The sequence below is a fragment of the Anomaloglossus baeobatrachus genome, chromosome 5 (genome assembly GCF_048569485.1).
Source record: "Anomaloglossus baeobatrachus isolate aAnoBae1 chromosome 5, aAnoBae1.hap1, whole genome shotgun sequence".
Lineage (NCBI taxonomy): Eukaryota > Metazoa > Chordata > Amphibia > Anura > Aromobatidae > Anomaloglossus > Anomaloglossus baeobatrachus.
In genome coordinates this window covers 487,251,666-487,277,339 of record NC_134357.1, presented here as the reverse complement: position 1 = coordinate 487,277,339, position 25,674 = coordinate 487,251,666, and positions in this window count along the sequence as shown.

Here is a 25,674-nt window from a genome sequence, read left to right as displayed (position 1 = left end):
GGTAAGGAAAGATGCCTCCCGGCAGAGTGCATGCTTCACATGGGGCGTCTTTATTTCATGAAGCATTAGCCCAAACCATTGCGGGGTGACTGTGTAGGACTGTCACTTGTTTTCCTCTATAGACGTGGCTCAGACGGCTCATAAAGACGACCATTGACATTCCAATTAGTTTTAATTGAGAAGGGAGCAGTACTTTAGTGAGTTTTAATGGCCTCAAGTATCTTCTTAATGACACCAAAGGCAGAGACTTAAAAATCCAGTGCCAGAATATGTTACTGAAGCTAAGAAAGAAAAAGTAAGGACGTGAGGACAGAGGACAGCAACATGATCTCCTCTCCAAAGTTGTATGGCTTGTCAGGATGTGACTGCAGGTTAGCGGGGGACAGGGGACTGCTATACTGTCCTTCACTCTAGGGGACCCTAGGTTATCCCTAACCTCAGGGTTACCCCTAATGGCGGAGATGTCTGAGTCACGTGCCTGGCTATTCTCCTAACCAGATCTAATCTGTTACCCCCCCAGGGAAGCAAGGGGTAGGAGTTTGATAATGTGGCGCCCTGGACTAGCCAGGTCGTCTCAGGTAACACACACACCCCCCCACCCCCACTAGAAAACTAGAAAGTAACATTAGCCAAACACAAAATCCTTGTTGCCTCCCTCCAGGGTCTGATGTCCACACCAGGTGGGGCGGAGCCAAGCGGTTGGCCCCACCCATCGAGGAGTTCAAAGGCCTGGAGGCGGGAAAAACAGACAGATAGTCTTGGAGGTTGAAGTGAGAGGAGGGTGTCTGGGTTTGTGGCCCAGGCACTGACAACAAGGTTGGCAGATGGTGGTGGCCATCTGCAGGAGTGGTGAATCAATGCGGAACCGTAGGACCGGGGTCGGGCGGTTGCCCGTCGGTACCGACCGGGGAGCGAAGTGAAGCCAGCACACACAGGCAGGGCCATCGGACCCTGACTAGGCTTGGAGTCGCCGTCAACAGTCAAAACCGAGTGTGACAGGAACCCCAGGGGTTTCCTAACAGCCAAAGACCCGTTAGAAGGCAACCGTCCGCACCGTGAGGGTATACAGCTACCGCCTAAGGCTAGAGACCCAAGGGCCAGCGCCTGCGGGCAAACGGGCTCCTCCGGCATCCATACACCGGGGAGCGGACTACCGTTGGGGATCCATCGTAGTCAAACAGTACACAAAGGTGCAGGGAAAGACAGCCGCTATCACCTGTCCGGGGAGAGACACTGCAGCCGGCTGCGGGACCCGTCCATCCAGCCGTTTGGTTTACCGAGGACTTTGTGCATCTCTTACTGAGTGAGTACACCCGTGCCATCCGGCACCGCGCCGCGCTGTCCTTGCAAACCTGCACCTCACCAACCCTGCCTCCCCGTCACACCACCGGGTCCCGGGACCACCGACCTCTACCCACGGAGGGGGAAAACAATATCCCAGTTGCTCCCTACCATCGCTCCCGGAATCCCCGTCACCAGCAGCGGTGGTGCCCATCTTCACCACAACCCGTGGGTGGCGTCACGGACTAAATCCCCCAAACCAACCACCCTTTTCACTCACGGGCGAGGAGCGCCGCTCGAGTCCCCGGATCCGGCCCAACGCTCGAGCCACCGAGCAGCAGTGCCGGACCCGAGCGTTAGCGAGTGCGGCAGCGGCGTCCTCCCCTCACGCGACAATTGTAACATACATACAGGGGAAAACCAAAACTCAAACACACTGCAAACTCACAGGAACAAACAGAAGAGACTAAGGACAAAAGCAAGAGCAGGAAGGCAGCAACAAAAAGACAAGTGTTAAGACCACGACCACTCACCACAATAATACACTACAAGCACCAGTAAGCCTGGATCACAACACCTCACCAGGCCAATAGAGATAAACTATAGCTGGAATTGATGGAATAGTTCAGCCAGCATATATAGGAGATGTAGTGCCCGGTTCCTGCCCAGGACCCTCACACGCTCCCGGTCTCCAGAGGGGACGCCCTTCTCCTAACCTGTCTCCTGGTCCCATGTGCTCCGTGCCTAGTGCCAGTGCTGCATCCTGGCACACTCTTTGGCGGTGTCGCTGCTCTCCTCTCTTGCCCAGCGCTTCCACGCTCCCTTCTCCTACCCCGGAGTCTGCCGCAGCCTCTTCCTGCTTCCAGGCCGCACACAGGCCTTCAGTGTATCCTCGTATGGGTGCGTGCTTGGCCACGCCTCCTTTCTTAAAGGGGCGGTGTGTCATTACCCGGAAGCAATCCCAGAGGTCACCTGTTACTTTAAAGTTATTTAAGTCTATCTCCCTTGACAGGAGGCGCCTGAGCAATATTGCCTATAGTGCGTTGCTAGTTCTCAGGTCCCTGTACGTTACTGTTTCAAGTCCTTGTACCAGTCTCGTGTATCTAACCTCTGTCTCGTCCTAGAGCTTGCTCTCTATCACCCATGTGCTGACACGCCTGATCCATCACCGCTGTGCTGCCACATCAGAGTCACAACCCTTGTGCCGACACACCTGAGCTATCACTGCTGTGCAGTTGTGATGCCCTGGACTAGTCAGGTCATCCCAGGTAGTCCCATGCACACACACCCCCTCCCCTAAAAAGGTGACAGCAGCCAAACTACAAACCTTTGTCACCACCCTCCGGGTTTGATGTTCACACCAGGGGGGCGGAGCCAGGTGGTTGGCTCTGCCCACCGAGGAGTTCACAGGCCCGGAGGCGGGAAAACACTTAGTGTAGAGAGTAGTCTAGTGTTGACAGTGGAGTGAAGTGGAGTCAAGTTCAAGGGCAGACCTGTGCTCAGGCCTGCCAAAGTCTACACCAGGTGTCTGGGTTGGAGCTCAGTCACCTCTGGCAAAGAGGCAGACTGTGGTGGCTGCCTGCAGGAGCTGGGATTACAGCCGGTGGAACCGTAGGGACCAGGAATGGGCGGTGGCCCGCCGGTACCAAACTGGGGAACCGATTGGAAACCGGAGCACCAGGAGGGGTACTCAGACCCAGTACGAGGCCCAGAAACAACTAGGCTAAGTCAAATCAACTGATTGAGGACTGGACTTTAGAACCTTTTCCACACAAGACGCGACTGAAGACAACAGCCCAACGATTAGGGTAAAGCCACAGCCAAGGCATAGAGACCCAAGGGGCCATCATCTGCGGGCACACAGGGCTCTCCCGACACACAGCAAGCCGGGGAGCGGACTACCGTTGCTTAGGCATAAGAGTCATAACTTTCACACAAAAGAGGTGCAGGAGAAAGGCGGAAACCACCAACCTGTTAAGGAGAAACTGCAGCCGGCTGCGGGCACCGTTCACCATCTTGTTTGGTTTACCAGAGACTTCAGCGTGTTTTCTCATAGTGAGTACAACCGTGCCTTCGGGCCGCGCACCGCGCCGCACCGACACCCCGGCACACATTCGTCCCATCGCCTCAACACCTCCCTTGGGCCCCCGGGACAATCATCCCCCGTACCCACGGAGGGGGTCAACACCAAGCTGCACAACACCATCCCCTGGAGCCTAGTCAATGGTAGCGGTGGTGTCTATCCATTCACCACAACCCGTGGGTGGTGTCACGAACTACAAACCACCGCGGCTCCGGCCGTGGATCTCCCCACTGAAGTCCCTACGTGTAGCGCCAAAGCCCCCTTTCAGAGCGACGTGACCCCCGGGTCCGTGGAAAGCTCGAGCCACCCACCGACGAGCACGGATCCGAGTGGCTCGGCAGCTGGCCGAGCCCCGGGGTGGTACATAGCCACATCTGAGCCACAACCCTTATGCCGACACACCTGAGCCATCACTGCTGTGCCGCTACATGTGTCATCACCTCTGTGCTGCTATCTCCATGCTGCTGCAACTATGTACTCTTATATCTGACATTAAGATACTGAACACGTCCTTAAGAGACTATTTCTACAGGTCCCTGGCTGCCGTGCATTTAGGCCTTCTGTTTGTACACCACACCACAATATGCAATGATATATTTCTGCTTAGATACATAAACCATGCCCCCTTTTTGCCAACTTATTGGGAGAAATCCAAGATTTTTCTAATGATAGATCATCAATATTAAAATCTCATAAAACTGATTTAATATTGACTTCCATCCTGTATACGGTTTACATTTGTCATTACACGGACTTAGGGAAGGTCCAGTGTGACGCCCAGGGTTATGGGGTACTCGGTCCCGGGCGGTGTATATCTGGGGAATGTCACTTTGGTAGCCGTTGCCCAGTTCCATGCCCTGGGCCCTTCTTGTAAAGGGGGTTATTTACAGGGGATTAGAATACTGTTCACATGTGACGCCACTTGCAGTGTTGTGGCTATGTAGATGGAGCCGCTGTTGCACAATGTCCACTACTGGGGCTGGTGTTAATGGCAGCCTGGATGTTAGACCCTCCGCAAGCAGAGCCAGGCCCCAGAGGGTAGCTGTAATGACGGGTGTCGGAAGAAGGTAGCCCACACAAAGGGTTCAGTGCAACTGGTTCTTTACTCACTTTCTGGTGGTAACTGGTCACCCGAGGCCGGCTGGTTTCACCTTCAGGTCCCCTTTGTCCCATTGCCAGTGTAGTAATCTGGTACCTTCTTCCCTGCACCTGTCTCTGGTTGGTGGGTCCCTGTGGCGTAGAGCAACTGGGGGTCCCTGTCTGGTAATTTGGTGGGTGGGGTTGGAGTCTCTGGTCCTGTCCCCAGTTCTCCCTTTGCTACGGAGTCTCGGATTTTTAGGGCCAGCGAGGTCCTTGATGGTCCCCTCGCTGTGCAGGTGTTATCAGGCCTGCCTAGAGCTTCTGCCTGACCTAGGGTCCTGTACCCCAGTGGTGCGTAGTTCTGGGGGTACTCCACCGTACTCCACCGGCAGCTACCCTCCTGGACACCAGGTTACTGTTCACTCCAAGTCAGTGCGTCTCCTCACGTCCATCTTCACTGCTTGACTCCTCCGACTACCCAGACTGACTGTCCACTCTCTGCCCCTTCCACCTGGTCAACTAGGGGACTGGACTGGCTCCACCTCTAGGCGGCCATCCATTGGTCCGACCCTAGCTTTGCACCATTGTATGGGGGATTATTGGGGAAAAACTGGGATTTTGTGAAGTGTTTGTATGTGACCGGCACTGGTCTTCCGGGGCCCTAGGGGGTAGGCCCTGCATCCTGGTGAGGATGCAGAACCTTGTAGCTCCCTGATGGCTTCAGGGGCGCTATACCAGCGTGAGGTAAAACACACAACAGAAAGGGGTTTCACTAAGACAACCAAGGGGTACAGCGGGGACACAATAATGCTGATCTCTGATCCTAGTGAGAGGGAAGAGAGACACCTCCTCCACTAATCTGCCGCTGTACCCTGCACCCCTAGTCAATCCTTATACAGGTTCTTCACCTGTCGCCAAGCACGAACCTGAAGCTCTGAGGGACCCTGCAGTAAGCCCTGGCTACTGACTAGGAAGATAAGGATCACCAGTCCCACCTCTGCACTGAAACAACACACCAAGGGAAGGTATGACAGACTGGGGGGAAACAACAACAGAGTAAAGGGGGCTTTACATGCTACAACATCGCTAATGCGAAGTCGATGGGGTCACAGAATTGGTGACGCACATCCGGCCGCATTAGCGATGCCGTTGCGTGTGACACCTATAAGCGATTTTGCATCGTCGCAAAAACGTGCAAAATCGCTCATCGGTGACATGGGGGTCCATTCTCAAATATCGTTACTGCTGCAGTAAAGAAGTTGTGCGGCAGCACACATCGCTCCGTGTGACGCCGCAGGAACGAGGAACCTCTCCTTACCTGCCTCCCGGCCGCTATGCGGAAGGAAGAAATTGGGCGGGATGTTCGTCCCGCTCATCTCCGCCCCTCCGCTTCTATTGGGCGGCGGTTCAGTGACGCAGCTGTGACGTCGCTGTGATGCTGAACGAACTGCCCCCTTAGAAAGTCGGTACCGATATCGCAGCGTGTAAAGCCCGCTTAACTCTAACAATTAGGCCATGTGCCCACGGGGACAGTGTCCTGCGGCTATATCCGCAGTACATTCCGCAGGAGCTTCCAGAAAACCGCAGCACAATTTTGTCTGTTTCCATGCTGCGGTTGTATTGCGGAATGTCGTGCGGATATGCTGCGGTCATTCTGCATTGAGGTTACAGTACCATGGCTTCGGCACTGCATCCTCAATGCAGAACAAGTGCTGGAGTGATCGGGGGTGCATACTTACCTCCATCACGCAGCACTTCATTCTCCGGCCGTGTCTGTCGGCACTTTGAAGGAAAAGGTGGGCGGGCCTGCACTAGCTTTGGCTGTCACATGACCGGAGCTTTTGCAGGCCCCGCCCACCTCCTGCTCCTGGCTCTACTGCTCTCCCCTGCACCGGAGGAAGGGACTCCGGTGTCTTCAATCAAGGCAGGTAAGTATGGGACCCTGCGGAGAAATCCGCAGGAATAATTCACATGCTGCAGATTTTTCCGCAGGGCAATCCGCATAATTTCTGCTGCGGAAAAAAACGCAGCATGAGCAAAGCACTACCCAAATGCCATAGAAATGGCTGGGGACTCACTGTACTGCGGATTTTTGAAAAATCCGTAGAATTTCCGCGAAAAAAATCGAGGCAAATTCCGCAAATTTTCCGCAGCGTGGGCACATAGCCATAGGCTGCAGTCAGGCAGCAGTACTGCAACCTACGCTGAAACTAACATCAAGGACCAAGGACTCCAGCAGCTCCTTCCACCTCCAGGCCCAGAAACCATATGCGATCAGAGAATAATCAGCACCCTCTGCAAGGAGCGAAGGGACTATAAAGTATATAAAGGGACTGGGAGTGGTCCCAAATTGGAAACACCTGACCAGGAATCAGAAACTTCTGGCAAGGAAAACTGTCATTAACTCTTGCCAGACCCAAAGAAAGAAAACACATTTAATATGTAGAGTCTCAGATGAGAATGAGAGACTATAATCCTGTCACTAGTAGGCACAAAATAGAGAGAGACAGCCATGGCAACATTCTTTCGTGAAGGTTTTCCCCTCCAATTTAGATTAAGAGTCTAAGGATTTCGGCCACCACCCCTTGCAAATATAGGACAATGGCCCCCCATTCTTATCGAGGAGATCAGAAACATATTCTGTGGATAGGTGATACATATTGACTGTGAGACCTCTATATTTTTTTATATCCTAAAGTGTGGGTCACGTGGTACAATGAGTGGATGGGAACAGAGCTGATATATCAAGAATAAAGCGATCGATAAGATTTTTCCGTACGCAGCTATTTATCCAGTGTCCATTACAAAAGGCAAAAGTTTTCCCCGGAGTGCTTCTTTAATTAGCTGACAGATAAGCAGAGAGAACATTTTATTGATGTAAGTTCAGAGACCTTATGACCTCACTACTTCTGCAGTAGATTTTTTTAGATTTTGGGATTTGCCGCTTTGTCACATAACTTTTATATAGTCCAGTAATGTCCTGTGCTGCAAAAATGTTTAGCTACAGCTAAATGTGTCCTTTTGAAACAGATTTATCAAACCCATCTAAAATAAAACCTGTCACAATGCAGCTTATAACTGAACTGAGCTGGTTAACCGCCTTCCCGTAAATAACACCAGCACTAGAACCCCTCACATGACGTTGTCAGAAGTGACAGAGGCACTTACGGAGTTTGACAGCGGGAGATCGCTCTGTTTTATTTATTTTCCTTCCCATAAAGAGTTAATTATAAGTTGTGATGAGCGAGCACTACCATGCTTGGGTGCTTGGTACTTGTAAGTAGCAGTTGGATGTTCCGATGGGCACAACTCAAGTACCCGAGATAAAGGAAGGCAATGGGGAACATGAACATTTCTTTGGAAAAATGCTTGAGTTCCCCATTGACTTTAATTATACTCAGTACACGAGTTGAGCCCGTCTGAGCACTCGTTACGAGTACCAAGCTCATGACCATGGTAGTGCTCGCTCATCTCTACTCGTTACAAGTACTGAGCATCTGAGCACGGTAGTGCTTGCTCATCACTAACCATTTTGCGCACCGAGCACTATAGTGCTTGCTTCATCACTAATCATTTAAAGTATTGGGCACCTGAGCATGTTAGTGCTTGTCGTTCCGAGTATCGAGCACACGAGCATGTTAGTGTTCACTCATCACTAGTTGTTACGAGTACTGAGCACTCGAGCATGGAAGTGCTCGCTCATCACTACATGTTACGAGTACCAAGCACCCACACATAGTAGTTCTTATTCATCACTAATCGTTACGAGTATTGAGCACCCGAGCATGGAAGTGCTCTCCCATCAGTAATTTTTACGAGAACCAAGCACCCGAGCATGGTAGTGCTCACTCGTCACTAATAGTTACAAGTACCGAGCACCTGAGCATGGCAGTGCTCTATTTGTTATCAATCAACAATACATGTGAGTGTCTTTCTTGTGTCTTCGGTGACAATAGATTTTATAAGTTGGTGCTTATAAAGTTCTATGGAGAAGTGTAACTCTCATTTCAGTCGTACTTGCAGGATAATGTCTGTGTCTAACTCTAGCTTCTCCTTCTTCTTCCTCACTCCATTGGATTTTAAAAGCACCAACTATCATCTCCTGTCTAAGCAATGGGGAAAACTGTTATCACTGAATATGGATTTTACCCATGAATACCAAGTTACCACCTCATAACTCAAACTCGGAATCAAAGCAGAAACGGATCTCTTTGCTTCTATGGGGAGGTAATATATATCAGTAACTTTTTACTTAAGGCTGAGGCCACACGGGAATTAGTCCTCACACTCACAGCGGGAGTTGAGTGTCATGCGACTGTGGTTCGATCATGCAATCAGACCACAGCTGCAGTGGGGAGGAAGGGATTTATCTCCCTATCTCCTCCATTGCTGGCTGAAGCGAAAATCGCACTGCTCTCACATTACACCGGTGTAACGTGAGAGCAGTGCGATATTTCTCTCTCCCCATAGACTTGAATGGGTGCGAGTGAAACAAAATCGCATTCCACCCACAGCATGCTGCGACTGTTTTCTCAATCCGATTTGGGCTGAGAAAGGAATCGCTCATGCGAGCTGCCCCATACAGTAATATTGGTCTGCGTGGAATGAGATTTTTGTTATCGCATTCCACTCGTTCCGTATTACTCGTCGTGTGTGCTGACCCTAAATCTGAGCTATTTCTTTATTATCCTTATGGTACTATGGCTTGTTTGTTATTATTATAATAATAGCCATATTAAGTTTTAGCGCTGGATTAGGGATTAGGACTTAGCCAATGTAGAGTGGGGAAGCCATTGCACAAATTTAGGGTGCCTATAGGGACATGTGTGAAGCCGAGAGGTTACTCCCAGGATACAGCGGGTCACAAACAAGGAACGAGACCAGACTAGGTTTAAACTTTTTATAACCCGATAAAGACAACGGGGATGTAAAGCAAATGTAAACACAAAGAAATGTACAGGCACCCTGTTACTGAACCGGGATCAGCGTGCTAGGCTAAGGACTGACTCCAATAAGACAGGAACCAACAGGAACAGTTTACCTAGCCAGGAACTTCTGGAAACTCTACAAGGTGTAAATCACTGGGTGTATGAAAGAGCTGTCCCTGGACCAGAACACCAATTAACAATCTTGGCAGAAAGTCTAATTCACCGCCCTTCCCCCACACATACAAGCAACACAGGAAGGTTTACCACTTGCTAGCAGAAGTATACAAACAATACTGCAGCAATGGTGGCTGTGTAGTATATATTAGACCTGGTCTGGCACCAAAACCACTATTGAGTTAGTGTGCACAAAACAAAACGATATAGGTAAGGCCTGAGCTCAGGACTCACTGGTACGCGTATTTGTCTGAAGGGGGGTCTCCGGGAAAATGGATATCAATTCTGTGTCCAGCTCTGCAACAGTTCTGTATGACTCCGACAATATGAGCTGCGGGCACCATCAGTGAGCCCTTATATACAGCATTCTAGAATACTGTATATAAGAGCCCAGGCCTCTCTGTAGAATGTAAAAAACACCTTTATTATACTTAGCTAGGGGAGCAGTCCAGTCCGATGAGTGGCACTGCTCTTGGTCCGGCGCCTACTCCATCTTATGCGATCGCTGTCCTCCTGTTTAGCTGACGTTCTGCATCATTTACACTGAGGCCTCCATTGCGTTCTGCCCGGCTGAGGGCAGAGCAAAGTACTATAATGAAAAGGCCATTGAAGTGGGGAGAGGCTCCTGCTGCAGCCGGCTGTCCTACAGCCATACATAGTATAGCTGAAGGAAGGATATAGACATTTCTGAGCTCTTGTTACACAGAGAGGAGATTTACCTACATATTTCTCAGTTTTCCTGTAATTTGAAAGATTTATAGGGAGGAGATGCGGGGATATTTTTGACATTGTTTTTGTGCATTTTCTATGTTTAGTGTTCTTTTACATAGTAATAAAAATAAGTTAAGCTTTAAATTGCTATCGATTTATTTGTTATGTGCTCTGTGGTATTAGACTTTGTGAACTTGGTTGCGATTGACATTTCTCTTCGCTTTGTGCGTCAAATATTTCACAGCTTTTCAATAAAATTGATTGAAAAATAAACTGTTATTGATAAGTGACTTACAGCGCTGGTTTGCTCTATGGGGCATTTTATAATGAATAGTGATGAGCGAGCATGCTTGTTACTACTCGGTACTCGCACGAGTATCACTGTACTCGGTCTACTCGGCGGGGACCGAGTAATCTCGCGATACTCGTGCTGTACTCGTGGTCTTCATTTCTGCATGTTGGCGCTCTTTTGAGAGCCAGCCCTCATGCAGGGATTGGCTGGCAGACCACTGCAATGCCACAGCCCTGTTAGTTGTGGAATTGCAGTGATTGGCCGGCCTGCACAGCGTGACCGAGCCTTTATACCGGCCGGCGCGCTGTGCTCTGCTCACAGCTATCCAGACAGTCAGTGCAGGGAGAGTGTCGCTGCTTCAGGGAAAGGTTTGCGGCCCTTTATAGCTATTTCCGTAGCAGGGCTGCAAACAGTGTGACCAAAAGTCCTTCTCAGGACTATTCTAGTTGTATACAGGCAGGCAGGGTATAGCCAGGTCGGAGTACAGTAGCAGAGTCCTTCTCAGGACTATTGTTGTTGTATACAGGCAGGGTATAGCCAGGTTGGAATACAGGCTAGTGACCAAAAGAGTCCTTGTCAGGACTATTGTAGCTGTATACAGGCAGGCAGGCAGGCAGGCAGGGTATATAGCCATTCCTAGTGGTGACCGTATACCAGCCTTCATCATATCTGGGGCTGGTGTACACAGTCTAAAACAGTCCAGATAGTGTCAGACTTCTCAGTAATTGTCGCTCCTAAAAACCTGTTAGGTTCTTATTGTGTCCGTGCTTGCATTTAAAAACCGCACGTGTGTGCCTGTCGGTGGCAGCGTACAGGTGCACTTGTGTGCATTTTTCACAAACTATTATATAACGCACAAGTCTAGTGAATAATACACGTCAGTCAGCAGTGGCTGATAGTGTCAGACTTCTCAGTAATTGTCGCTCCTAAAAACCTGTTAGGTTCTTATTGCGTCCGTGCTTGCATTTAAAAACCGCACGTGTGTGCCTGTCGGTGGCAGCGTACAGGTGCACTTGTGTGCATTTTTCACAAACTATTATATAACGCACAAGTCTAGTGTATAATACACGTCAGTCAGCAGTGTCTGATAGTGTCAGACTTCTCAGTAATTGTCGCTCCTAAAAACCTGTTAGGTTCTTATTGCGTCCGTGCTTGCTTTTAAAAACCGCACGTGTGTGCCTGTCGGTGGCAGCGTACAGGTGCACTTGTGTGCATTTTTCACAAACTATTATATAACGCACAAGTCTAGTGAATAATACACGTCAGTCAGCAGTGGCTGATAGTGTCAGACTTCTCAGTAATTGTCGCTCCTAAAAACCTGTTAGGTTCTTATTGCGTCCGTGCTTGCATTTAAAAACCGCACGTGTGTGCCTGTCGGTGGCAGCGTACAGGTGCACGTTTTTCACAAACTATTATATAACGCACAAGTGTAGTGTATAATACACGTCAGTCAGCAGTGGCTGATAGTGTCAGACTTCTCAGTAATTGTCGCTCCTAAAAACCTGTTAGGTTCTTATTGCGTCCGTGCTTGCATTTAAAAACCGCACGTGTGTGCCTGTCGGTGGCAGCATACAGGTGCACTTGTGTGCATTTTTCACAAACTATTATATAACGCACAAGTCTAGTGAATAATACACGTCAGTCAGCAGTGTCTGATAGTGTCAGACTTCTCAGTAATTGTCGCTCCTAAAAACCTGTTAGGTTCTTATTGCGTCCGTGCTTGCATTTAAAAACCGCACGTGTGTGCCTGTCGGTGGCAGCGTACAGGTGCACTTGTGTGCATTTTTCACAAACTATTATATAACGCACAAGTCTAGTGAATAATACACGTCAGTCACCAGTGGCTGATAGTGTCAGACTTCTCAGTAATTGTCGCTCCTAAAAACCTGTTAGGTTCTTATTGCGTCCGTGCTTGCATTTAAAAACCGCACGTGTGTGCCTGTCGTTGGCAGCGTACAGGTGCACTTGTGTGCATTTTTCACAAACTATTATATAACGCACAAGTCTAGTGAATAATACACGTCAGTCAGCAGTGGCTGATAGTGTCAGACTTCTCAGTAATTGTCGCTCCTAAAAGCCTGTTAGGTTCTTATTGCGTCCGTGCTTGCTTTTAAAAACCGCATGTGTGTGCCTGTCGGTGGCAGCGTCAGGCTCCATATTGTCCCTGGATAGAGATGTGCATGAGGGCCTCAAAACATTGTTCCCATTGCAAAGGAGCGGGTCTCCTGTCGTTGTAATGCCCATTCTGAAAGAATGGGCGAAAAAATTTACCACTGGGGGTATACCTGAAACAAAGGCCTAACTCTTGTAACGGTCATCATGATGGCGCATGAGGAGAAGGAGGAGCAGTCCAGCGATTAGCCAAAGTCCAGAAGTGTGTTACCATGGGTAAGTGGAGGTACATGGCAAAATCCCGTTACAAACTTTAAATTCCGCTGTAATTTGCTGTTGGTGTGTGTGGTGAAGTCTGGCCCAATCCAACCCTTGTTCATCTTGATTAGAGTCAGCCTGTCAGCATTTACAGTTGACAGGCAGGTGCGTTTATCTGTAATGAATCCACCTGCGGCACTAAAAACACGCTCTGACAAAACGCTAGCGGCAGGGCAGGCCAGGACTTCCAAGGCGTAGAGAGCCAATTCATGCCACGTGTCCAGCTTGGATACCCATTAATTGTAAGGCACAGAGGAATGTCAGAGTACAGTTGTTTGATCTGCAAGGTACTCCTTGAGCATCTGGGCAAACTTAGGATTTCTTGTGGCACTACCCCGCACCTCAGGGGCTGTGGTATGTGAGGGGCTGAGAAAACTGTCCCACATCTTAAAGACTGTTCCCCTACCTCTGGCGGATTGGACTTGTGCCCCTCTCGGCTGTACGCCTTGGTTGTCCACTGATTCCTGACCTATGCCGCTATCGTTTTGTGAGGGGAATGCTTTGCCTACTTCCGTGACTATGGCCTTCTGGAACTGCTGCATTTTTCCTGACCTCTCCGCCTCGGGAATAAGAGACATAAAGTTCTCCTTGTAGCGTGGGTCTAACAGTGTTACCAACCAGTAATGATTGTCGGCCAAGATGTTCTTAACGCGAGGGTCACGAGACAGGCAGCTTACCATAAAGTCAGCCATGTGTGCCAGACTCTTAACAGCCATCACTTCAGTATCCTGACCAACACGATGACTGAACATGCTGTCCTCCTCCTCCTCCTCCTCCTCCTCATCATCATCTACCCTGTCCTCTGGCCAGCCACGCTGAACCGAGGATATGACTACATGTCATATCCTCAATTTGGCCGGAGAGTTGCTCCATGTCTTCATCCTCCTCCTCGTCATAGTCCTCCACTGCACGTTGTGATGAGACGAGGCTGGGCTGTGTGTTATCACCCACACCCACTACTGTTTCTTGCTCAAACTCATCGCGCTCCGCCTGCAATGCATCATGGTTGTTTTTTGAGCAGAGACCATTTTAGAAGGCAGAGAAGCGGTATGGTGACGCTAATAATGTCGTCATCGCCGCTCACCATCTTGGTGGAGTCCTCAAAGTTTTGGCGGATGGTACATAGGTCGGACATCCATCTCCACTCCTCAGGTGTTATGTGTGGAGTTTGACCCATTTCCCTACGGCTTAGGTGATGCAGGTACTCAACAACTGCCCTCTTCTGCTCACATATCCTGACCAACATGTGCAGAGTTGAATTCCAACGCGTGGGGACATCACACACCAGTCTGTGAGCCGGAAGATGCAAATGGCGCTGAAAGCCAGCAAGGCCGGCTGAAGCAGTAGGTGACTTTCGAAAATGTGCAGACAGGCGGCGAACTTTTACCAGCAGATCAGACAGCTCTGGGTATGACTTTAGAAACCGCTGAACCACGAGGTTGAGCACATGGGCCACGCATGGAACATGTGTCAGCTGGCCTCGCCTCAAAGCCGCCACCAGGTTCCGGCCATTGTCACACACGACCTTTCCTGGCTTTAGGTTCAGAGGTGTGAGCCAGTGATCTGCCTGCTGTTTCAGAGCTGTCCACTCCACACCTCTTCCGCATTGTGGGGTTTGTCACCTATGCAGATTAGCTTCAGCACAGCCTGTTGCCGCTTCGCCGAGGCAGTGCTGCAGTGCTTCTGTGTCGCCCTGGACAAGCCAGGGGCCACAGAGCACAACACTTACACACCCCACACTCCCTGCAGGCATATCATAGTCAAAACACAAAATCCTTGTTGCCTTCCCCAGGGGCTGTTGTCCACACCAGGGGGTGGAGCCAGGCGGTTGGTCTCCACCCACCAAGGAGGAGGGAAAAAACAGGCAGTGAGAGTTAAGCTAAGGAAGTTGAAGGAGGAAAGTAGTAGAGAGGAGAAAAGTGACAGCAAAGAGCCTGAAGTTGGTCCGGGTGTGTGGCCCGGACAGGACAGCAAGGTTGGCAGGATGTGGTGACCGTCTGCAGTGGAGGCCGATTGGAGTCTGCCGTAAGGACCGTGGACGGGTGGTGACCCAGCCGTACCGGACCGGTATACAAAGAGAAGCCAGCACCATTGGCAGGGGCCTTTCAGATCCCGGCAAGGCTTGGTGTCGCCGTGAATTTGCCAAATCCATTAGTGAAGGGGACCTCAGGGTTTCCAAACAGCCAAGTCACGATAGAAGGCAACCGTCCAACCGTGAAGGGGAGACACCGCCACCGCCAAGGGCAACCGTCTCCCAGGGCCAGCGCCTGTGGGCAAAAGGGGCTCCTCCGGCCCATATCCAGGTCGGGGAGCGGGTTACCGGTGGGAAACCATCACTACCAACACTGAACTTAGGTGCAGGGAGAGACAGTCATCACTAACCTGCAGGGAGGAACAACCGCAGCCGTCCGAGGGACCCGTCCATCCAGCCACTTGTTTTACCGTGAACTGTGTCATCATCATTGGGCTGAGTGAGTACCTCTGTGCCGTGCGGCACAGCGCTGCCCCTGCGACCTTGCACCTCATCAGGCCCCGCAACCCGCCTGTCATCCATCTCTACCCCATCACCGGGCCCTGGGACAACCAACCCCCCTACCCACGGCGTGGAGAAATAACAACAAAGCTGCTCCCTGTCACAGGCTCCCGGGATCCCCGTCCAGAGCAGCGGTGGTGTCCACACAATCACCACAACCGTGGATGGCGTCACGGACAATATCTCCAAAACCCAAACGACCCCTTTTCACTCACGGGCGATGAGCGCCGCTCGAGTCCCCGGGATCCGGCCATCGCTCGAGCCACCGAGCAGCAGCAGCCGTAGAGCAGCGGCAGCCAGACCCGAGCAGTGGGAGAGCGCAGCGTCCCCTCCTCCGCCCGCAACACTTCCAGCTTGGGACTGGTGTGTAGGGTAAAGTGGATGAGGATGCGCAGGAGGAGGAGGAGGCTGAGGAGCATGACATTCCGGAGCTGTAGAGTGTGGGTGAAACCCTGACTGAGGTAGGGCCTGCAAAACTTGGTGTGTGAAGGACGTGTTCCGTCCCTCGCTCAGACTGGGTCCCAGCTTCCACAATATTAACCCAGTGTGATGTCAACGAGATGTAGCGGCCTTGCCCACATGCACTTGTCCACGTGTCTGTGGTTAGGTGGACTTTGGCTGAAACAGCGTTGTTCAGGGCACGTGTGATGTTTTGTGACACGTGGTTAGCAATGCGGGGACGGCACACCGGGAGAAATAGTGGCGGCTGGGGACCGAGTAATGTGGGACAGCTGCCACCATCAGGTCGCGGAATGCTTCTGTCTCAACCAGCCTAAAAGGCAACATTTCCAGCGCAAGCAGTCGCGAAATGTTAGCATTTAGAAGTGTGGCATGTGGGTCGTTGGCAGTGTATTTGCGCCTGCGTTCAAAGGTTTGCTGAATGGATAACTGAACGCTGCGCTGGGACAAGGACGTGCTTGATGATGGTGTTATTTCTGCGTGGGCAACTGCAGGTGCAGGGCCGGAGGAGGCTTGTTCTCGGGCAGCATGGACAGGGGATTGGCTCGCATGCACAACAAGCGAAGACGAAGCAGTGACATCAGCAAGCACTGCTCCTCGACTCTGTTGTACATCCCACAAAGTCGGGTGCTTGGCTGACATGTGCCTGATCATGCTGGTGGTGGTCAGGCTGCTAGTTTTGGTACCCCTGCTGATGCTGGCACGGCAGGTGTTGCAAATGGCCTTTTTAAAATCATCTGGAGCCAACTTAAAAAACTGCCAGACTCGGGAAGACCTAACATTTGTACAGGCACCTTGTGTCGTGTTGTTCCGGGGAACAGTTGCCTGACGTCTGCCTGGGGCCACCACCCTGCTTCTTACTGCCTGTTGGGATGCTACGCCTCCCTCCCCCTGTGCACTGCTGTCCTCGCTCTGCATATCCTCCTGCCAGGTTGGGTCAGTTACTGGATCATCCACCACGTCGTCTTCCTCTTCCGCACCCTGCTCCTCCTCCTGACTTCCTGACAATTGTGTCTCATCATCGTCCACCCCTTGTTGAGACACGTTGCCAACTTCGTGAGAACGTGGCTGCTCAAATATTTGGGCATCTGTACATACAATCTCGTCATGGCCCACTTCAACAGGAGCTGGCGAGAGGCCAGAATGTGGGAATGGAAACGTGAACGAACAGCTCTTCCGAGTGTCCAAGTGTGGGATCAGTAATGTCCGTGGACGTGTACTCGGCCTGGTGGTAGGAAGGAGGATCAGGTTCTGAAATGTGCGGTGCAGTATCACGGCTACTGACACTTGACCGTGTGGAAGACAGAGTGTTTGTGGTGGTGCCAATCTGACTGGAAGCATTATCCACTATCCAACTAACAACCTGTTGACACTGGTCTTGGTTCAAGAGCGGTGTACTGCTGCGGTCCCCAAGAATTTGGGACAGGACGTGCGAGCGACTAGATGTGGCCCTCTGTTGTGGCGAAATTAGAGCTTGCCCACGACCTCGGCCTCTGCCTGCACCACCATCACGTCCACTTCCTTGTTCCTTGCCAACGCCCTTGCGCATTTTGCAATGCTGTGCTGACGTGTATTCACTAGACTTGTGCGTTATATAATTGTGCTTCTTACTGCCTGTTGGGATGCTACGCCTCCCTCCCCCTGTGCACTGCTGTCCTCGCTCTGCATATCCTCCTGCCAGGTTGGGTCAGTTACTGGATCATCCACCACGTCGTCTTCCTCTTCCGCACCCTGCTCCTCCTCCTGACTTCCTGACAATTGTGTCTCATCATCGTCCACCCCTTGTTGAGACACGTTGCCAACTTCGTGAGAACGTGGCTGCTCAAATATTTGGGCATCTGTACATACAATCTCCTCATGACCCACTTCAACATGAGCTGGCGAGAGGCCAGAATGTGCGAATTGAAACGTGAACAGCTCTTCCGAGTGTCCAAGTGTGGGATCAGTAATGTCCGAGGACGTGTACTCGGCCTGGTGGTAGGAAGGAGGATCAGGTTCTGAAATGTGCAGTGCAGTATCACGGCTACTGACACTTGACCGTGTGGAAGACAGAGTGTTTGTGGTGGTGCCAATCTGACTGGAAGCATTATCCGCTATCCAACTAACAACCTGTTGACACTGGTCTTGGTTCAACAGCGGTGTACTGCTGCGGTCCTCAAGAATTTGGGACAGGACGTGCGAGCGAGTAGATGTGGCCCTTTGTTGTGGCGAAATTAGAGCTTGCACACGACCTCGGTCTCTGCCTGCACCACCATCACGTCCACTTCCTTGTTCGTTGACAACGCCCTTGCGCATTTTGCAATGCTGTGCTGATGTGTATTCACTAGACTTGTGCGTTATATCCAAGTTTTGGCAAAACGCACACAAGTGCAGCGGAAAGCTGCCACCAACAGGCACACACGTGCGGTTTTTAAATGCAAGCACGGAGGCACTAAGAACCTAACAGGTCTCTATCCAGGGACAACGTGGAGCCTCCCAATTTTTGGCTGCCCTGCCAAAGGGCTATACTATAATACACCCACTTCCTTACAATGGGCACTTCAAGTTTACAGGCCCTCATGCACGTCTCTATCCAGGGACAATGTGGAGCCTCTCAATTTTTGGCTGCCCTGCCAAAGGGCTATACTATAATACACCCACTTCCTTACAATGGGCACTTCAAGTTTACAGGCCCTCATGCACGTCTCTACCCAGGGACAACGTGGAGCCTCCCAATTTTTGGCTGCCCTGCCAAAGGGCTATACTATATTACACCCACTTCCTTACAATGGGCACTTCAAGTTTACAGGCCCTCATGCACGTCTCTACCCAGGGACAACGTGGAGCCTCCCAATTTTTGGCTGCCCTGCCAAAGGGCTATACTATAATACACCCACTTCCTTACAATGGGCACTTCAAGTTTACAGGCCCTCATGCACGTCTCTATCCAGGGACAATGTGGAGCCTCTCAATTTTTGTCTGCCCTGCCAAAGGGCTATACTACAATAGACTCACTTCCTTACAATGGGCACTTCAGGTTTACAGGCCATCATGCACGTCTCTATCCAGGGACAATGTGGAGCCTCTCAATTTTTGGCTGCCCTGCCAAAGGGCTATACTATAATACACCCACTTCCTTACAATGGGCACTTCAAGTTTACAGGCCCTCATGCACGTCTCTACCCAGGGACAACGTGGAGCCTCCCAATTTTTGGCTGCCCTGCCAAAGGGCTATACTATAATACACCCACTTCCTTACAATGGGCACTTCAAGTTTACAGGCCCTCATGCACGTCTCTACCCAGGGACAACGTGGAGCCTCCCAATTTTTGGCTGCCCTGCCAAAGGGCTATACTATAATACACCCACTTCCTTACAATGGGCACTTCAAGTTTACAGGCCCTCATGCACGTCTCTACCCAGGGACAACGTGGAGCCTCCCAATTTTTGGCTGCCCTGCCAAAGGGCTATACTATAATACACCCACTTCCTTACAATGGGCACTTCACGTTTACAGGCCCTCATGCACGTCTCTATCCAGGGACAATGTGGAGCCTCTCAATTTTTGGCTGCCCTGCCAAAGGGCTATACTATAATACACCCACTTCCTTACAATGGGCACTTCAGGTTTACAGGCCCTCATGCACGTCTGTATGCAGGGGCATTGGTGAACCTCACAATTTTGGACTGCCCTGGCAAAGGAAAATACTACAAAGACTCACTTCCTCAAAATGGGCACATTAGACTCAAGAGGCCTTCATGTACGTCTCTTCTCAGGGACATCGGAGTGCCACACAATGTTTTCACGTAAAATCTTTCATGTATTAATCTCAAAAAGTAACATACACCAGCTCTATCTCACTATTGGGTATGTGCCCTTAACATTTCTGCCATGAAAAATCATTTTGGGGTCATTTTGGAAGGTTTTCTGGTGAGTCCGTAAAAATGGCGTGAAACGCGGACAAAATTGTTCACAGCTGTGACTTTTGAGTGATAAATGCTTCAAGGGGTCTTCCCCATGCTGTTGCCATGTCATTTGAGCACTCTTCTGAGACTTTTGTGCCATTTTTAGGGTTTCTCCATGCTGCCAGGGGGTCATTTCACAAAAATACTCGGGTCTCCCATAGGATAACATTGGGCTCGTTGCTCGGCCCGAGTACACGAGTATCTTGGGAGGCTCGGCCCGAGCTTCGAGCACCCGAGCTTTTTAGTACTCGCTCATCACTAATAATGAACATAGGGATATCTTCTTATGTAAGAACACTTTTTCCAAGGAAAGACACAAAGATTAGCTTGTATTGAAGAAACTTCATTCTTTCAGGAAGCAACATGATTTTATTTTTACTTGGTCCCTTTCATCAGTCACTCCAAATAGCCTTGTTGTCATACACGGACTTGGAGAAGGTCCGGCGAGGGGCAAGATTCACAACAAACAAGGGGTTCACCAAAACAAACAAGGGATACTCTGGGGACACATTAACAACAGTAGGCACTTTAGGGAGGGGGATGATGGGACACCTCCTGCACTCACAGCTAAGGGACTAAGGAAGACAGCCAAATCATCAACACAGACTTCAAAAGAGAAAATTACTCCTGTCCACCTCTCCAGTTCTTCTTGGCTAGATAGACAAATAGCCATCAGGAACACCGATGTTTTGAGTGAAGATTTCAGTTTTTTGGGCACTGCTGTATAAGTTTTTTCAAAGTAAATAATGACTACTAGGGGTCTGCCGAAAAATACTAGATAGGAAAAATCAGAACACCTGCCTAGTCTTTGAAAGCACCCTAAATCCTCTGGGCGAGATAGGTTCCTTGGATACATGCTTCATGTGCCTACTTTGCCATCAACCTTATCCAGGTAGTTATAGACCTCATATAGATAGGACACTAATAATATATATATATTATATATATTGCTGCAAAGGCATAAGTGAACTTCAAGGACACTTTCGAAGATCAGCTTGTAAGACAAGGTCAATCAAAAAAACATTTAGAATGAATACATTTTACGTATGGTCTTGTTGTGATATCATTTCTAGTAGAGCTGTTAAGGAGAGGCAGTGGGGTGGTGTGGGACGAGGCGCGCAGCCGGGGCCGCGTTGTCGTCTAACGGGTCGTGACGCCACCCACGGGTCGTGGTGACGGGATGCACCACCGCTGCGGCTGGAGTGAAGGGGGCTCGTCCGGGATCGGTGTTGCGGCCGCAGCCTAGATGTTAGCCCCTCCGTGGGTAGGGGCGGTGTGTCCCGGGGCCCGGTGGGGGGGACTGGCGACGGTGTTGTTGTCGGGGTGCAGGGTGCCGTGCTGCGGTGCAGTGTCATGCCCGAATGGCACTGGTGTACTCACGATTAATTCACACTCAGAGTCACTGGTAAACCAAAGTTCGGGTATGGTCGGGTCCCGCAGCCGGCTGCTTGTGTCCCTTGTGGGGTTGATGGTGGCCCCTTTCCCTTGCACCTCTTGTTGTGGTTTTCGGCTCCCCTGCCTGGGCAGTGGTAGCCCGCTCCCCGGCGTTTAGCTGCCGGAGGAGCCCTCGGGTTGCCCGCAGGCGCTGGCCCGTCGGATGTTTGTCCCTTGGCGGTGGCTCTCACCCGGTATCGGTGGGCTTTTGCCTTCTTTCGGGACTTTGGGTGAGGATGAACCCGTGAGGTCCAGACTGCAATCAGTTAATTTGCCTACACTCAGTGGCTTCTAAGCTAGGACGGGGTCTGAGTACCCGGTTTCTGGTGCTCCGGTAAACGGTTGACTCCCTGGTTCAGGGCCGGCGGGCTCCAACCCTGGCCCGGTCCCTACGGTTCCGCCAGTTGCTGTACCGGTACTCCTGCAGGCGGCAACCACCGTCTGCCTGCCTGACGTTACGGGGATCCCAGGCTCCAACCCGGGTCCCTGACAGCTCTGCTCCTCTATACCTCCTGTCACTGTCACTCTACAACTCGACTGTTTGTATTTCCTGCCTCAGGACAGTAGTCTCCTCGGTGGGCGTGCCTTTCCGCCTGACTCCGCCCACCTGGTGTGCTCTGCCGGCCCTGAGGAAGGCATCAGGTCTCCCTTTCGGGTGACGGGTGTGTCCTCACAAGGGATGGGGGTGTGTGTGTAATGTGGAAGGTGTTGTTACCTGTGACCCCTGGGGTCCAGGGCGCCACATTCCCCCTTGGTTTAACGCAGACCGTCCGCGGGCTGCCTGACCAACTCCGGTTTATTTTTGTTTTCTTTTTAACTGTAAAAACGGGAAACATTTACAATTATAATAACATTTGTACAATATATGGTGTAAACGTTGCTTACCGCAACCCGGGGGTTTCACTTGCTTGCAGCGGTGCTAGGCACCTTAGACAACATAGGTATCACCGTCTCTTATAAAACGCAGCAGTTTATTTATTAGACTCAACATAAACTGCTAAACAAAATGTAACAAAGCCTCTCTTGGCTTAAAGGAAAATATAACATCCACATACCGTGGGCTTCCAGTCCAATTAAATGTCCATAGTGGATTCTCCACACTCTGACTCCAGCCAGCGAACACAAGTCACTGTGGTTGCAACCTGCAGCCTCCAGCCCTCTCCAGCCAGGCTGCAGTATTTTCCCCAGTCCTCACCTGGACTGATTTCCAGGAGTCTCTCTTCAGTCTTCACACAGACTGAGATCTCCAGCACACATCCTCCATGTGCAGCATTCTCAGGCTTCTCTCTGTTTCTAAAACTAACAGTCTCTTAAACCCAACCGGATACACCCACAGGTGGAGGTATGTGATTCTCCAGCTCTGTCCATCACACTGGTCACAGTTTAAAGGGAACCTAACCCTTAATTACAACCCAAGTTCTGTGGAACTACAGGTCCCACAGTCACACCTTCAGTTCAATATCGCAGGGGGATCCTTCTCCACTGCGACCATCCACAACATTGGTGGTCGCTACCTCACAATGGTTACTGAAGGTCTTCCCATAACAGGAGGCATTTTGCTTTTACGTTGCATAACTTTATTTAACGGAACGGGTTCATGTCCTTCCGCCTTTCCCTCCTAAACAACCTAGCCTTGATGCTGCCCCTAAGAAATGGGCAGCACCCCTTTTCCCCAGTCCGGAAACATGGCCAGATCACCCAGGCGAGAACAGGTACAGTGCGGCGCACCCGGCAGTTGCTCAAGGGCTCCCCGGAGGATGGTCACTGGTCCCAGTGGTGACCGGACCCCAGCCTGCTCTGCTGCGGGTCCTACCTCCAATCTGCCTCTCCGGAGGCTAACGGAATGGGCAGGCATGCTAAGGGGCAGATAGGGCAATATTTACAAGCCCAAAAGTTTTTGGGTGGCCGGCAAGTCCATGGCCTTGTCCATGAGCAGTCACTCACGCAACAGGGTTGTCAACGGGGTTCAAACACAAGTCCCAATGGGGACGGGTCCTTTTATAACGTAATCAGGTGAGTGTCTCGTCAATTGGTTACTGGTTCCTTCAACTTATATACACAATCAAGTCTCGCACCCCTAAATGGCAGTCTCCCTATTCCTAAGCGGGGGCCTGCCTAGGTTGGGGCGGGTGGATCGTCTCAGTAATGGACTGTCAGTGGAAGATAACGGGAGAGCGGGGACAACAGGTCCCTCTTCCCGGGTGTCGGGTGGAGTAGGTAGAGGACTAGGGGGACTGGGGGTAGGTGCATCCCTGGGCACTGGCTCTGCTGGTTCTCTGGCGGGTGTTTCCGTCTCCACTTCTTCCGCGGGTTGCGGGAACATTATCACGGGAACAATCACCACACCATTCTGCATGGGCCAGTCTGCTGGAAAATCTCCCATAACGGTATGGATCACCTCCTTCTTCGTTGCCTCGTTACAGGGCACGGGAACTGGGGCCTCTTCTACCAACTTCAGGGGATCCGGGCATTTCTTCAGGTGGTCCCTGGAAACGGTAGCCGTGGTTCTCCCCTTGTCGCGACTGATCAGGTAGGTCTTCTCATTCTCCCATACGGTGGGCTGTATAACATACGGAGTCCTCTCCCACTGATCGTCAAGCTTATGGGTTCTGCGTTTACGCTTCAGCACCACATCTCCTGGTTCGAAGGGAGTAGCCGGAGCTCGTTGGTTAAAGCACTGTTTTTGCTTCTCCCGGCTCTGACACAGGTTCCGCTCCACATACTCCTGAATCCGCCGGTACTGTACTTGGTGTTTGGCATCCCAGCTGGCGGTGGAGGGCAGGGTTTCGTGCGCTTCCAAGCCCATCTCTAGGTCTACCGGCAGTTGCCCGGGTCGGGCCCTCATCAGGTACGTCGGGGTACACTTGGTGGAACTACAGGGTATGTAGTTGTACATATCCACCAAGTCAGGCAGCTTTTCCGGCCACAAGTTCCGCTCTTCCAGGGGCAATGTTTTGAGGAGGTTCAGGATTAGATGGTTCATCTTCTCACACATCCCGTTGGTCTGGGTATGGTAGGGGGTGGTCCGGATTTTCTTGCACCCGTACAAGTGGCAGAACTCCTGAAACACTTTTGCTTCAAAGGCCGGGCCCTGATCCGTAAGCACCTTTTCCGGGTAGCCATGGGGCCGGCAGAAGTACAGTTAGGTCCAGAAATATTTGGACAGTGAAACAATTTTCGCGAGTTGGGCTCTGCATGCCACTACATTGGATTTGAAATGAAATCTCTACAACAGAATTCAAGTGCAGATTGTAACGTTTAATTTGAAGGTTTGAACAAAAATATCTGATAGAAATTGTAGGAATTGTACACATTTCTTTACAAACACTCCACATTTTAGGAGGTCAAAAGTAATTGGACAAATAAACCAAACCCAAACAAAATATTTTTATTTTCAATATTTTGTTGCGAATCCTTTGGAGGCAATCACTGCCTTAAGTCTAGAACCCATGGACATCACCAAACGCTGGGTTTCCTCCTTCTTAATGCTTTGCCAGGCCTTTACAGCCGCAGCCTTCAAGTCTTGCTTGTTTGTGGGTCTTTCCGTCTTAAGTCTGGATTTGAGCAAGTGAAATGCATGCTCAATTGGGTTAAGATCTGGCGATTGACTTGGCCTTTGCAGAATGTTCCACTTTTTTGCACTCATGAACTCCTGGGTAGCTTTGGCTGTATGCTTGGGGTCATTGTCCATCTGTACTATGAAGCGCCGTCCGATCAACTTTGCGGCATTTGACTGAATCTGGGCTGAAAGTATATCCCGGTACACTTCAGAATTCATCCGGCTACTCTTGTCTGCTGTTATGTCATCAATAAACACAAGTGACCCAGTGCCATTGACAGCCATGCATGCCCATGCCATCACGTTGCCTCCACCATGTTTTACAGAGGATGTGGTGTGCCTTGGATCATGTGCTGTTCCCTTTCTTCTCCAAACTTTTTTCTTCCCATCATTCTGGTACAGGTTGATCTTTGTCTCATCTGTCCATAGAATACTTTTCCAGAACTGAGCTGGCTTCATGAGGTGTTTTTCAGCAAATTTAACTCTGGCCTGTCTATTTTTGGAATTGATGAATGGTTTGCATCTAGATGTGAACCCTTTGTATTTACTTTCATGGAGTCTTCTCTTTACTGTTGACTTAGAGACAGATACACCTACTTCACTGAGAGTGTTCTGGACTTCAGTTGATGTTGTGAACGGGTTCTTCTTCACTAAAGAAAGTATCCGGCGATCATCCACCACTGTTGTCATCCGTGGACGCCCAGGCCTTTTTGAGTTCCCAAGCTCACCAGTCAATTCCTTTTTTCTCAGAATGTACCCGACTGT